Below are 14,337 nucleotides of genomic sequence, written 5' to 3'. Positions count from 1 at the left end.
AGGATGCAGCCTCAGAATAGAAGGATGTTCCTCCAAGGTGCCTGACAAGTCGTTGGAATTCTTTGAGGAAATAACAGTCAAAATAGGCAAAAGATAGTCAGCAGATGTTGTTAACTTGGATTTTCAGGCCTTTGACAAGGTGACCCACCTGAGGCAGCTTAACAAAGTATGACAGGAAAGTTAGCAGCTATGGTATTACAGGGAAGAATAGCCATGGTATTACAGCATGTATGGAAGATTGGCTGACTGGCAGAAGGCAAAGAATGGGAATAGTGGGGGCTTTTCTGGTTGGCTGCAGTTGGCAAGTGGTGTTCCACAGGGACTACCTCTTTTCATAAAATAAGTTAGTGATTTGGATGATGGCATTTATGACTTTGTGGCCAAGTTTGCGGATGACACCAAGACGGGTAGCTGGGCAGGTAGTGTTGAGGAAGCAGAGAATCTACAGCAGGACTTAGACAGATTGGGAGAACGGGCAGGTGGAATATAGTGAAGGGAAGTGTGTGGTCACGCACTTTGGTAAAAGAAATACAGGTCAGGCTGATTTCTAAACGGAGAAATTTCAAAAGGCAGAGGTGCAAAGGGATTTGTGCAGGATTCCCTAAAGGTTAACTTACAGGTTGAGTCGGTGGTGAGCAAAGCAAATGCAATGATAGCGTTCATTTTGAGAGGACCAGAATGTAAGAGCAAGGATGTAACGCTGTGGCTTTACGTCCTTGACTGCACTTGGAGTTTTGAGAACAGTTTGGGGCCCTTATCTAAGATAAGATGTGCAGGGATTGGAGAGGGCACAGAGAAGGGTCACGAGAATGATTCTGAGAAAGAAAGGGTTAATGTACGAGGAGTGTTTGATGGCTCTGACCCTGTACTCACTGGAGTTTAGAAGAATGAGGGGGTATCTCATTGAAACCTATTAAATATTGAAAGACCTATATGATGTGGTTGTGGAGAGGATGCTTCCTGTAGTGGAGGAGCCCAGTGGGCACAGCCTTAGAATAGAAGGACATCCCTTTGGAATAGAGATAAGGAGGAATTTCTTTAGCCAGAGTGTGGTGAATCTGTGGAATTCATTGCCATGTATCAGCCTGCTGTGGAGGCCAAGTCATTGAGTATATTTAAAACATAAGTTGAGAGATTCTTCATTTGTCAGGGTGTCAAGGGTTACAGGATTGAGACAGGAGAATGAGATTGAGAGAGAAAATATATTAGCCATAATTGAATAGCAGAGCAGACACGATGGGCTGAATGGCCTAATTCTGCTCCTATGTCATGGTCTTATAGTAACTAATACAGTGTACAGGCCAATGTGTGAAAAGCTCTCTTTACAACCTTGTCTGTCTGTGATGTTACTTTCAAATGAATGATGGATCTCTATTTACAGATCCCTTTGTTTTACTGCACTCCTCAGGGCCCTGTTGTTCACCGTGTAAGAACTACCCTGGCTTGTCCTTCCGAAGTGCAACATGTCACACCTGTCTGCATTAAATTCCAACTGCCATCGTCAGCCCATTTTTCCAACCTGTCTTGATCCTGCTGCAAGTTTTGGTAGTCGTTTTCGCTGTCCATTACATCCCCGGTCTTGGTGTCATCAAGAAATGTGCTGTTCCAGTTTGCCACATTATCATCCAGATCAATGATGTTGATAACAAGCGACAATAGACCCAGCAATGATCCCTGTAGAACGCCACTGGTCACAGACCTCCAGCCTGAGAGGCAACCACCTGCCACCATTTTCTGGCATCTCCCTCAAAGCCCATGTTGAATCCAATCCTCAGCTTATTCCTGAATGTCGAGTGACTGAGCCTTCTGGACCAGCTTCCCATTTGGGACTTCATCAAAGACTTTGCTAACATCCGTGTAGACAAGGTCCACTGCCTTGCCCTCATTAACTTTCCTGGTAATCTTCTCGAAAAACTCTATGAAGATTAGCTAGACGTTACTTACCATGCACAAAACCATGTTGACCATTCCTAATCAAAGCCTGTCCAAATTCTTGAATACCTTCCAATAACTTTCCCATTACAGATGCCGGGCTCACCAAACTGTAATTTCCTGGCTTATTCTTATAGTCTTTCTGGAACAACATTAGCTATCCTCCAATCCTCTGGCACCTCACCTGTGGCAAAGAATGTTTTAAATACCTCAGCCAGGGCCCCTGCAATTTCTGCACTTGCCTCTGACAAAGTCTGAAGGTCAACTTGTCAAGTCCTGGGGACTTATCCACCCTAATATACGTCAAGACAAAAAGCACCTCTTCTCCTTTAATCTGGATATGGTCCATAACCTCACTACTGTTTTGTCTCAGTTCTATGAAGTCTGTGTCCATCTCCCAAATAAATATAAATGCAAAAAAATCTATTTGAGATCTCCCTCATCTCTTTCAACTTCATGAAAATATGACCATAATGTTCTTCAAAAGGACCGATTTTGTCCCTTGCTATCCTTTGGCTTTTAATATATCTGTAGAAGCCCTTAGGAACATCCTTCACCTTGTCTGCCTGAGCAACCTCATGCTTTCTTTTAGCCCTTCTGACTTCCCTCGTAGGTGTTCTCTTACATTTCTTATGCTCCTCAAAACTGTCTCATTGTTCCTTGTTTTCTTTATATGTTATGCTTCTCTTTCCTTACCAGAGCCTCAATATCCATGGAAAACCATCATCCCCTAACACAAGAAAATCTGCAGATGCTGGAAATCCAAGCAAAATGCACAAGAGTGCTGGAGGAATCAGCAGCCCAGGCAGCATTTGTGAAAAAGAGTAAACAGTTGACTTTATTGGGCTGAGACCCCTCATCAGGACTCTTTACGCTTTTCCATAGATGCTGCCTGGCCTGCTGAGTTCCTCCAGCATATTGTGTGTGTTGCATTATTCCCACAACCTGTTAGCCTTGCCCTTTATTCTGACAGGAACAGACAAACTCTAAACGCTCAATATTTCACTTTTGAACACCTCCCCCCTTACCAAGAATCACTTTGCCTTCTAATAGCCAATCCCAACCCCCAGTTGCCAGATCCTTTCTGATGCCATCAAAATCTCTAATTTGGAATCTCAATGAGAGGACCAGTTCTTTCCTCCTCCATAATTATCTTGAAACTGTTGGAGATATGATCATTAGATCCAAAGTGTCCCCTACACACATGTCTGTCAACTGCCCAGTCCTGTTCCCTAATAGGAGATCCAATATCACACACTGTCTAGCTGGGACCTTTATATATTGATTATGGAAATGTTTCTGAACAGATTTGACAAATTCTATCCCATCCAGCCCTTTTACAGTATGGGAGTTCCAGTCAATATGTGGAAATATAAAGTCACCTATTTTCACAATCTTATCTTTCTTGCAACTGTCTGCTATTTCTCTATAAATTTGCTCCTCTGAATCCCGCCGACTCTGGGAGATCGATGATATAATCCCATTAATGTGGTCACCCATTTTTTATTACTTGGTTATAGCCATATAGTTGTAGACTCAGTGGACAACCCCTCCAGCCAGTCCTGACTGAGCACTGCCGTGACATTTTTCCTGATGAGTAATGCCACCTTCCCCCTTTAATGCCTCCCGTTCTTGAGGCCCTCCATTGGCCAGGGTGACAATGGATGTTACGTTATGCAAGTGGGGTCAGTATGATCTGGAGAGCAGCTGATGAATCCAAAGGAGACTAGTACAGCTTGGCACCAACGGCTCTGCAGGAGTTGCCAGTCAGTACTGAGCTCAATGTAGACTGCCTCAGGGACTCTAGCTCTGGATTTTAACTCGGGGTTTACTCCCAAAGCCTCCCCATGAGTGGGAATAGCCACGAGACTGCGGAGGTTTGAGATCAGTTTCTCTTCTCCTAGAACTGCCAACCGCGGCTGAAAATCCCTATCTTCCTGAAATGACTGGTCTTAAGGCACCAGTAGCCAGCCTCTGACGCTTATCCTGTCAGTAGGAAATATTCCACTGGGGTTAGTAGCTAAGCCACATGTGAAGGCCAAGAGCTGGGCTTGGTTGTCAGAGGCTATTTGGGACACACACCATTGGGAGCATGTAATAGATGGTTGGAGTTTATCCCCACTATCGCTCCCGGCTATAACAACCTTAAAGAACCACTCCCGCTCTATCATGCTCTAACCCTGCAACACCTGAACTTTGAACTGCTGGTCCTGCCTCTCCTGCAACCACGAATGGCTTCAATATTATTATTCCATGTGCTGATCCTGGCTCTAAACTCATCTATAGTACTCTCAGCATTGGAATAGATGCTACTCAGAACATTAGTCCAATCATGATCAACCTGTCTATCTATGTAGACTTAACATCTACTCCACCAGCTGCCCTGGCCCTCAGGTTTCCACCCTCCTACAACCTCCCAGAGCAGCACAGCAAACCTTCCCACAAGGATATTGGTAACCTTTCAGTTCAGGTGAAAACTGTCCCATTTGTACTGACCCTACCCTCCCTATAAGAGAGACAAATGATCCAAAAATATGAAGCCCTCCCTCCTGCACCACCTTCTTGACCATGTGTTAAATGGCATTATCTTCCTATTTCTAGCCTCAGTAGCACGTGGCACAGGCAGCAATCCTGCGATCACCACCTTGGAAGTCCTGTCCTTGAACTTAGGACCTAACTGCCTGAATTCACTTTGCAGGACCTTGTCACCCTTCCTGCCTATGTCATTGGTACCGATGTGGATCATAACCTCTGACTGCTCACCCTTCCCCTTTAGAATGCTATGAACTCAATCCAAGACATCTCTGACCCTGGAACCTGGGAGGCAAAATACCATCTGGGAAACTTGCCCTTCACCTATCACCTTCTAGCTTGTCTTCCACTCCCTGCATCATCTTCTTACTCAGGCATCTTCCCCCTTACTCTCTAGTCCTGATGAAGGGTCGGCATGGACTAGGAGGGCCGAGATGGCCTGTTTCCGTGCTGTGATTGTTATACGGTTAGATGGTCTTGCTGGAAACTTGACTGTTTCCATAGATTCTGCCTGACCTACTAAGTTCCTCCAGCATTTTGTGTGTGTTGCACTTCACTTTCTCTGAACAGTAACACTTTTCTTCGGCAGTCTGTTATTTTTTACATTGTACTAAGGGTGGTGAATCTATGGAATTCATTACCACAGGTGACTGTGCAGGCCAAGTATTTGGGTAGATTTAAAGCAGAGGCTGATAGGTTCTTGGTTGGCAAGGGTGTCCAAGGTTACAGGGAGAAGGCAAGAGAATGGGATTGAGAAAGAAAATAAATCAGCCATGATGGAATGGCAGAGCAGGCTTGATGGGTTGAATGGCTGAATTCTGCTCCTGTGCCTTAAGGTCTTATGTTCTATTACCTCAGTGCAAAGTGGTAATGAATTGCTCTGCGTGAACGGTATTCAAGACAAGCTTTTCACTGTACTTTGGTACATGTGATAATATTAAGCTCATTTACAGTTGCTACTGAGAAGATATATTAGCTGAGGTGAATTTTGTTTGGTGAAACGTGGATTGTTGTGAACATAGTGTTCAAAGATAGAGCAGGGATATTGTACCCAATTACTATGGAAATGATTCACCAAGGCAATAACTTATACTTCTCTTTCCTTTGCATAAATAATCAAGCTACTTGGCTGTACATCCACAAATAATTATATACACTACTTTACAGGCCAGCTGTTGCTGACAAGTAAGCTGTCTGAATGATACACAGCCTTATAAATGATCCCAACTTATAGTGTAGGAGAGAGATCCTTGTATTAATTACAAACTGCCAGCTAGGGCTTAAATTCACTATGATTATCAAAAAATTGCTGCATTTGTACATTAATTGACCACTAAATTCACCACCAAAAGTTATCTCCATTAGAATTATTTTGTTAATAATCATTAATTACCTAAAAGCAATGCCTTGTGCCATTCCTTCAGGACTTCAGGTAGAAAATTATTTCAGTGGATTCTGAAAGTGTTAGCTTTTATCTTTTAAACCGATCTGTTGAAATAAGTGTAAAACTGCTTTACTTCAGCAACAGCAATTACTTTGTGCGAGTAGGCCAGCAGAGGCAAACTGTATGCGGTGGGAAAGTGAGTCTCCCCCTCCACAGTGTCTCAGTCCTTTTCATTCTGCCATCAGTTGAGTTCAGATTTCATGATTTATATCCCTTGAGTGGAGCAAAGAGGCAATACCAAACTGCTTCTCCCTGAAAATTGGTAAGAAATGCAGTCTTAAGGTAGAAAGACTTGCCTACTGATCTTCCGACAAACATGATACGCCTCTCGGGGGATGCTGGGGTGGAAAATGAACCATGGTCACTTTGAAATACTGAAGCTGCTCAACTGATTTAATTTTTTTTCCCATGGCCAGTTTTCCAACAAGCCTCTTTCTTTCCTTTGAATTCCCTCGATATCAGTTTACTTTTAAAATCTTTTTACAGTATCTTGTTAAAAGCCTTTGCATAATGAAAATGACCACAAGCCAAGTGTATACTTTTAATTGAACTAACTCAAAGAAGTAAAGCTCTTTAACTAGATTTAATATCCTCCACAAACATTTTAGTTATTTGTTCCATTGTTTTGATACAATAGCCTGCTGTTGGAATTGCTTTGCCATATTTGTGACGACCTGGATCAGGTGAGTCTTGCTTTCCTTGATGAACAAGCTCTATTTATCTGATTTTAGTCCTGTGAATCCCGGCCAGAACTCTACAGTCCTTTCATGGTGTTTGGCAGATTTCCCTCCCTCATCACTCCTGTGCATTTTCCCTTAGATGAATTAATTTGACTATTGTCTATTACATTTGTTCATCAGTCACTAGTTCACTGATCCCAGTGAGAAGGCAGTCATGGAGTCATAGACAGTACAGGAACAGGTGTTTTGGGCCGAATGGTCCATGCCAACCCCATTTGACAATGCTTGGTCCATAATCTTCTGAACTTTCCTATCTGTGTATCTGTCCAACTATCATTTAAAAGTTAACGTACCTGCCTCAACCACTTCTTCTAGGGGGAGAAATTACTGGAAGTTAGAGAAATTGATGTTTCTGCCATCAGGTTGGAGGCTACCCAGATGAAATAGGAGGTGTGGTTCCTCCAACCAGAGAGTTGCATCACTGTGGCGTGGAGGAGGGTCTGGACTGATGGAATAGAAAGTGGAATTAAAATGGCTGCCCACCAGGACTCCTGTCTGTTGCAGATGGAGCAAAGGGGCAAAGGTGCACGACAAAGCAGCTCCCCAGTCTACATCGGGTCTCGTCAGTGTAAAGGAAGCAGCAGCGGGAGCACTGGATACAGCAGATGACCCCGACAGACTCACAGGTGAAGGACTGCTGCACTGGAAGGACTGTCTGGGGCCCTGAGTGGTGACGGAGGAGGTGAATGCTGCCAGGAAGGACATTACTGGAGAGGGACTAGTAGACTTGAATCATGGAGAGAGCGATCCCTGAAGAAAGCAGGGTGGGGAGAGGTAATCATTTGCATTGTGGTAGGATCTTGTTGAAGATAGTGGAACCCTCACCACCATTCATTTTCTCTATCTCCATCCCCCATTTTGTCTTCCCTCTTACCCTTTATCTTCTCCTTACCTCCCTGGGTGGGTGAGAGAGGGGAATGAAGTTGGAAGCCGGGAGGTGGTAGGCAGAAGAGGTAAAGGGCTGAAGAAATAACTGACTTGGAGAGGTCAGTGCACCATGGAATAAAGAGAGGGGATGGCAAAAGCAGAGGGAGCTGCTGGGCAGGTCTAGAGTAGAGGAGGAAAAGAAATGGGGTGAGAGGGTAACCAGAATGTGGAATGGAAAAAGAGAGAAGTGGTGGAAGGGGGTGGAAAGGGATAAATGGGAGAGTTATCACTAGAAGTCAACGAAGTCAATATTTGTGCCATCAGGTTGGAGTCTACTCAAACAGAAATGAGGTGTTGCCCCTTCAACCTGAGTTTGGCCTCATCATGGCAGTAGAGGAGGCCATGGACAAACATACTGATGTGGGAAAGCAAAGTGGAGAATAGTTGTTTGGCTGCCTGTGACTGGAAAGTGGGAATGACCATGATCTTGCTGGGATTTTCTTTATTTTTTTCAGAAGCTAGTTCCTAGTGAGGGAAGGCAGGAATTTGGCCAGAACCTCCCGTGCCCAATTTCCCTAGATCGTGGTGAACTTTCTGAGTTATATTAGCAGCTCTATCCTCAACAGGCAAAAAAACCCACTCCAACTTACAAATAAAATTACTGATGGAGCTTGGAGAATGATGCTGGTATGGTGGGTTACTTCTCCCAAGATCCACCATTGCTGGTGCCTGTTCCTACAAAGGGTTTGCTTCATTTTCTCTCTCTGAGGTTGGGCACTGGCAGAAGGAGTTGGCTGTATAAGAACTATCAGGTTGACTGCAGCAGATGTAGATGCAGAGGTCTCCATCCAGGCAAGTTGCCTCTGCCTTGGGCTGGGAGATCAGCTGGCAGGGCAAACCTCAGCAAACGATGGCCCAGAGAGCTGTGAAGGATGTACTCAAGGTGGAAACAGAATTATTAGTTGGGCAAAGGTGTGCCAAAGGCCCCAGGGACCAGGCAGAAAAGTGGAGCTGAGGTGAAGAACCAATCAATCACACAGCAAGGCAGACTGGTAGAACCAAATGTCCAGACCCACTTTTATTTCATATGTTTTTGTGATGAAGGAATAACTTGAAATCATCATTATGACATATGCTGTAAAGTCCCCAACCTGAACCATTCAGACTATTCAGGCTCCTCTACTGTCAAGATGAAGCCACACTCAGGTTGGAGGAACAACACCTTATATACCGGCTGGGTAGCCTCCAACCTGATGGCATGAACATTGACTTCTCCAACTTCCATTAATGCCCCTCTGCCTCTTCTTACTCCATCCCCGATATATTTAGTTTTTCTCCCCCCTCCCCTTATTTTTCTTTCTCTCTCTGCCCACCACTCTGCCTGTTCTCCATCTCCCTCTGGTGCCTCCCCTTTCTTTCTCCATAGGCTTCCCGTCCCATGATCCTTTCCCTTCTCCAGCTCTGTATCCCTTTTGCCAATCACCTTTCTGGATCTCAGCTTCACCCCACCCCCTCCAGTCTTCTCCTATCATTTCACATTTTCCCTTCCCCCTCTTACTTTCAAATTTCTTACTATCTTTCCTTTCAGTTAGTCCCGACAAAAGGTCTGGCCCAAAACGTTGACAGTGCTTCTCCCTGTAGATGCTGCCTGGCCTGCTGTGTTCCACCAGCATTTTGTGTGTGTTGCTACCATTCAGACTACTTCTTTCTCCACAGTTACTGCCTGACTCGCTGAATGGTTCAAGCATCTTCGATTTTTAATCAAGATCTCCAGCATCCTTGATATTTTGTTCCTCTGTTATTGCATATGCTTCACTTTGGTTACTCGGCAGGGTCTCTGAGGATCAGTCTAACGGGCTAACCAGTCATCACTGCGACAGTCGTAACTCCCACTCCAGGTCCTCCAACTGTAACTCAAGGTTGTAGTGAATAAATCACTGGACCCAATAAATCACCTCCATCTGTACAGATGCAGGTTGTGTTGGCAGTGGACACGGAGCATGTCAACGAGATGCAAGATCTTGATTTTTCTCTCTGTACAATCGCCTGACATCCAGTTAGTGTCACAGCATCAGTACTGGCCTGAAGGCTTAAGGAGCAGATGGCACCAGGGAGCTGAACTGGAATGTAGTTGGTTCAAAAATGAAATGAGCTAAATGAAAGAATTTGAAATTGGAAGTAGTTGCTTTGCCAAGACAGTGGGTTTACTTAATCATTTCTATTCACTGATTTATTTAAGCACTTTGATCAGAGAGTATTTGTTCAGTCTTGACCAAAAAGGATGGCACGTTACTGCTTCGATCACATCTGTTTTACTGATTGGGATGTATGCTTTTAGATTTGATCACCCGGAAATACGGGAAGTTGCCAGAAACCTAATGGTCTTCTTCAAATTTTAGAACACAGAACACAGGTAGTGTGGTGGTCAGTGCGACACTATTACAGCTCAGGGAATTAGAGTTCAAAGTTCAATGCCAGCCTCGTCTGGAAGGGGTTTGTATGTACCTCCCATGGCCACGTGAGATCCTCGGGGAGCTCTGGTTTCCTTCCACCATCTAGTTAGTATGTCAGTTGGTTATTATAAGTTGTCCTGGGCTGGAAGGGCCAGTTGGCACTGTATCTCTAAATCAATTAACTAGGAAAAGAACTATAGAGCTAGGATCCAGGCTGTTCAGCCCATGTCTGTGTGGACCACGTTGTCAATCTAATCTACCTTTCCTGGTCTCGTGTCTGTCTAAATGAAGTGGAGATTCTGGACTAGACTGGAATCAGCGAGGGAAGCTCGACAGCCGTGGTGGGGTTTGAATGCTATAATCTCAAATCAAGCGACATGTGGGGACAGCGGAGCTTCACTTGCAGGTGAGCTCAATGCCACCTATGGTTGATTTGATCATCAGAACAAGGAGGAACCATCGCAAACTCCCACATCTCCTGTTGATCCTGTGCTCTCAGTATCTGAAGCTGACGTGCAGGCTGCCTTCAAAAGAGTGAATCCAAGGAAGGCATCCAGTCTGGATGGAGTACCTCACCAGGTACTGAAGACCTGTGCTGACCCACTGGCTGGTGTGTTCACGGAGATCTTCAGCCTCTGGCTTCAGCAGAGTGTGATATCCATCTGCTTCAAGTAGGTTTCATTCATACCGGTACCCAAGAAGAGTGTGGTTACCTGCCTCAATGACCCAGTTGAACTTACATCTACAGTGATGAAGAGTTTTGAGAAGTTGGCGATGAAACTTGTCACCTCCTGTCTGAGTGGCTACTTGGATCTGCTCCAATTTGCCCACTGGATCAACAGGTCCACAGCAAATGCCATCTTATTGGCTCCTCACACAACCTTAGAACATTTGGACAACAAAGATGCATACATTAGGATGCTTGTTTGTTGATTACAGCTCAGCATTCAATACCATCATCCCCACAAAACTAATCAGTAAACTTCACGACCTGAGCCTCAACACCCCTTGTACAATTGGATCCTGCATTTCCTCACACGTAGATCCCAGTCAGTTCGGATTGGCAAAAACATTTCCTCCACTATTTCCATCAGCACAGATGCACCACAAGCCATGTGCTTAGCCCCCGCTCTACTCACTTTATACCTATGACTGTGCGGCTAAGTACAGCTCCAACACCACACACAAGTTTGCTGATGACACCACTGTTGTGGGCTGTGTCAAAGGTGGTGATGAATCAGCATACAGGAAGGAGAATGAAAATTTGGCTGAATGGTGTAATAATAACAGCTTCTCACTCAATGTCAGGAAGCCTAAGGAACTAATTGTAGACTTCAAGAGAGGGAAAACAGAGGTCCATGAGCCAGTAATTATCAAAGGATTAGCAGTGGAGAGGTTGATTAATTTTAAATTCCTGGGTGTCTCTATCTCAGAGGACCTGTCCTGGACCCTCCATATAAATAGAACTACAAAGAAAGCACGACAGAGGCTCTGCCTCCTCAAGAGTCTGTGGAATTTCAGCAAAACCTTGGCAAACTTCTATAGATGTGTGGTGGGAAGTGTTCCGACTGGCTGCATTACGGCCTGGTATGGGAACACCAATGCCTTTGAGCAGAAAATCCTACAACAGATAATGGATTTGGCCCAGTACATCACGGATAAAACCATGAAAAGTTGTCGGTGAAAAGCAGCGCCCATCGTCTGAGATCCTCACCACCCAGGCCGTGCTCTTTTTTCTCTGCTGCCATCAGGTAAAAGATACAGGTGCCTCAGGACTTGCACCACCAGGTTTAAGAACAGTTACTACCCCTCAGCCAAGAGGCTCTTGAGCAAAGGGGGATAGCTACACTCTTCCTGTTTCTGGTGCTCTCACATTAAGGGCTCTCTTATCTTGTTATTTCATGCTCACTATTTATTGCTATTTATTTATATCTGAAGTTGCATGGTTTGTTATCCTTTGATCTTGTTTACAGATATTGTTCTATAGATTTGCTAAGTATGCCCACAGAAAGAAGAATCCCAGGATTGTATGTGATGACACGTATGGACTCTGATAATCAAATTTACTTTGACTTTGAATTTATATCATTGTTGTCATAGCTGCTTCTACCACCTCCCCTACTTCTTCCAGGCATTTACCACTCTCTGTGTAAAACAAAACTTGCCTTGTAAATCTATTTTAAACTTTATCTCTCACCTTAAACCTATGTATGCCATCTGGGATTTGACATTTCTGCACTGGGAAAATGATACTGACATATCTGCCCTATCTCCTGTACGTACTCATAACTTTATAAACGTCTATTGTGTTTCCCCTCAGCCTCCAATGCTCCAAAGAAAACAATCTAAATTTGTGCAATCTTCCTTTATGACTAATGGACACTAATCAGACAAATCCTATTGAACCTCTTCTGTGTTATCTCCAAAGCCTCCACATTCTTCACATTTTGTGCTGATCAAAACTTCACACGATACTCCAAATGTGGTTTAATTGGAGTTGAATATAGCTGTAGTATCACTTGTCAGCTTTAATACTCAAAGTTCTAGCCACTGGAGGTAAATATGCCATATGCCTTCTTCACCACCTATTTACTGGCATTGCAGCTTCCAGGGAGCTATGGACATACACCCCAAAATCCCTTTATACAACAGTGCTCCTAAGAGTCTTCCTGTTTACTGTGTACATTTCTCTGGCATTTGATTTCCTAAAATACACCACCTTGCATTGTTCAGATTACGTTTCACCTGCCACATCTCAGCCCAAATCCCCAGCTGATCTATATGTTACTGTATCCATTCATCATCTTCTTTACTATCCACAGTTCCATCAATTTTCATTCCAGACTATTCGGACCACTAACATCTTCATCTGCATCATTAATGTATGTTACAGACAACAGAGATCACAGCACTGAGGATTGTGGAACCCCACTGGTCAAAGACTGACAGAGAGATAAACAGCCCTCTACACTCTCTGTCTTCTATGACTAAACCATTTCCGGGTTCAATCTACCAACTCACCAGGGATCCTATGTGACTTAATCTTCTGGATCAGCCTACCATAAAGGATCATGTCAGATGCTTTACTGATCACTCGAGTTGTCTATCACATCCTTCAAAGGGATTGTCTAATCTGGGATGTTAGGGTGGATTCCCTTAATGGAGAACGCATGTGCGTGACTTGTTTAATATGGGGAGGCTTGTGCCCCGTTGGAGGCCCCAATCCTTGACAGATTGGGGTCAGAGCCCAGTGGCATGGAATTCAAGATGACTGGGGACCCTTCAATGCCGATGTAATATGTCATCATCACCATTGAGGTCTGAGTTGGCTCGCCCTTTGGGTGGGATCTCCCCCTTGACATTACTGCCTTGAGTGACCCTATCATGAGTTAAACTCTAGATGGACAACATGTACAAACAAGCTGGATGAACTCAGCAGGTCGGGCAGCATCTGTTGAAACGAACAGTCAAAGTTTCGGGCTATGATCCTTCGTCAGGACTGAAGGGGGGGCAGGGGCCCCATAAAGAAGGTGAGGAGAGGGTGGAAAACCAATCACAGGAAAGATCAAGTGGTGGGGGAGGGGAAGCAGGGAGGGGATAGGTGGGAAAGGTGAAGAAGGAATGTAAAGGGAAGCACTATGGGTAGTAGAAGAAGGCAGAATCATAAGAGAGGTGATAGGCAGCTAGAATAGGAGACAGATTGAATGTGGGATGCTTCCCCTCCTCCACCCCTTGATCTTTCCTCTGATTGGTTCTTCACCCTCCCCCCACCTTCTTTATAAGGTCCCACCCCCTCCTTCTTCAGTCCTGATGAAGGGTCTCGGCCCGAAACGTTGACTGCTCGTTTCAACGGATGCTGCCCGACCTGCTGAGTTCACCCAGCTTTTGTACGTGTTGATTTGACCACAGCATCTGCAGTGTACTTTGTGTTTAAAACTCTATATGGTATTACTCTCAGGATCTCAGGAACTCACAAACCTCTTCACCATGACAAGGTGAGGATCCCAATTGAAGTAAAATCGCTGTAAACAACATCCATTGTCTTATCTTTATCAATCATCTTCGGCACCTCCTCAAAAAATTTGTGAGACAGAACCTCCACCTGCACAAATCTGTGCCGACTATCCCTAGAAGTCCATGGTTTTCCAAATGTGTGTAAATCATGTGCCCAAGAGCCTTCTTCAATAATTTCTCTGCACTTATTTAAGGCTCACTAGCCCACTTCTTGGTTTGTTCAAGATGGTGACCTTTATTGAGGTCATGATTCTGTTTTAATTTAGTTTGTATATTTTAGTGTTTGTTTTGGTTCATGGGGATGGATCTGCGGACAGAGAGGGAAGTTAGGGGCCAGGTTAAGGTTTTAGGGAGA

The sequence above is a fragment of the Hypanus sabinus genome, chromosome 28, assembly GCF_030144855.1.
Source record: "Hypanus sabinus isolate sHypSab1 chromosome 28, sHypSab1.hap1, whole genome shotgun sequence".
NCBI classification, from domain to species: domain Eukaryota; kingdom Metazoa; phylum Chordata; class Chondrichthyes; order Myliobatiformes; family Dasyatidae; genus Hypanus; species Hypanus sabinus.
This window is presented reverse-complemented; position numbering follows the sequence as displayed.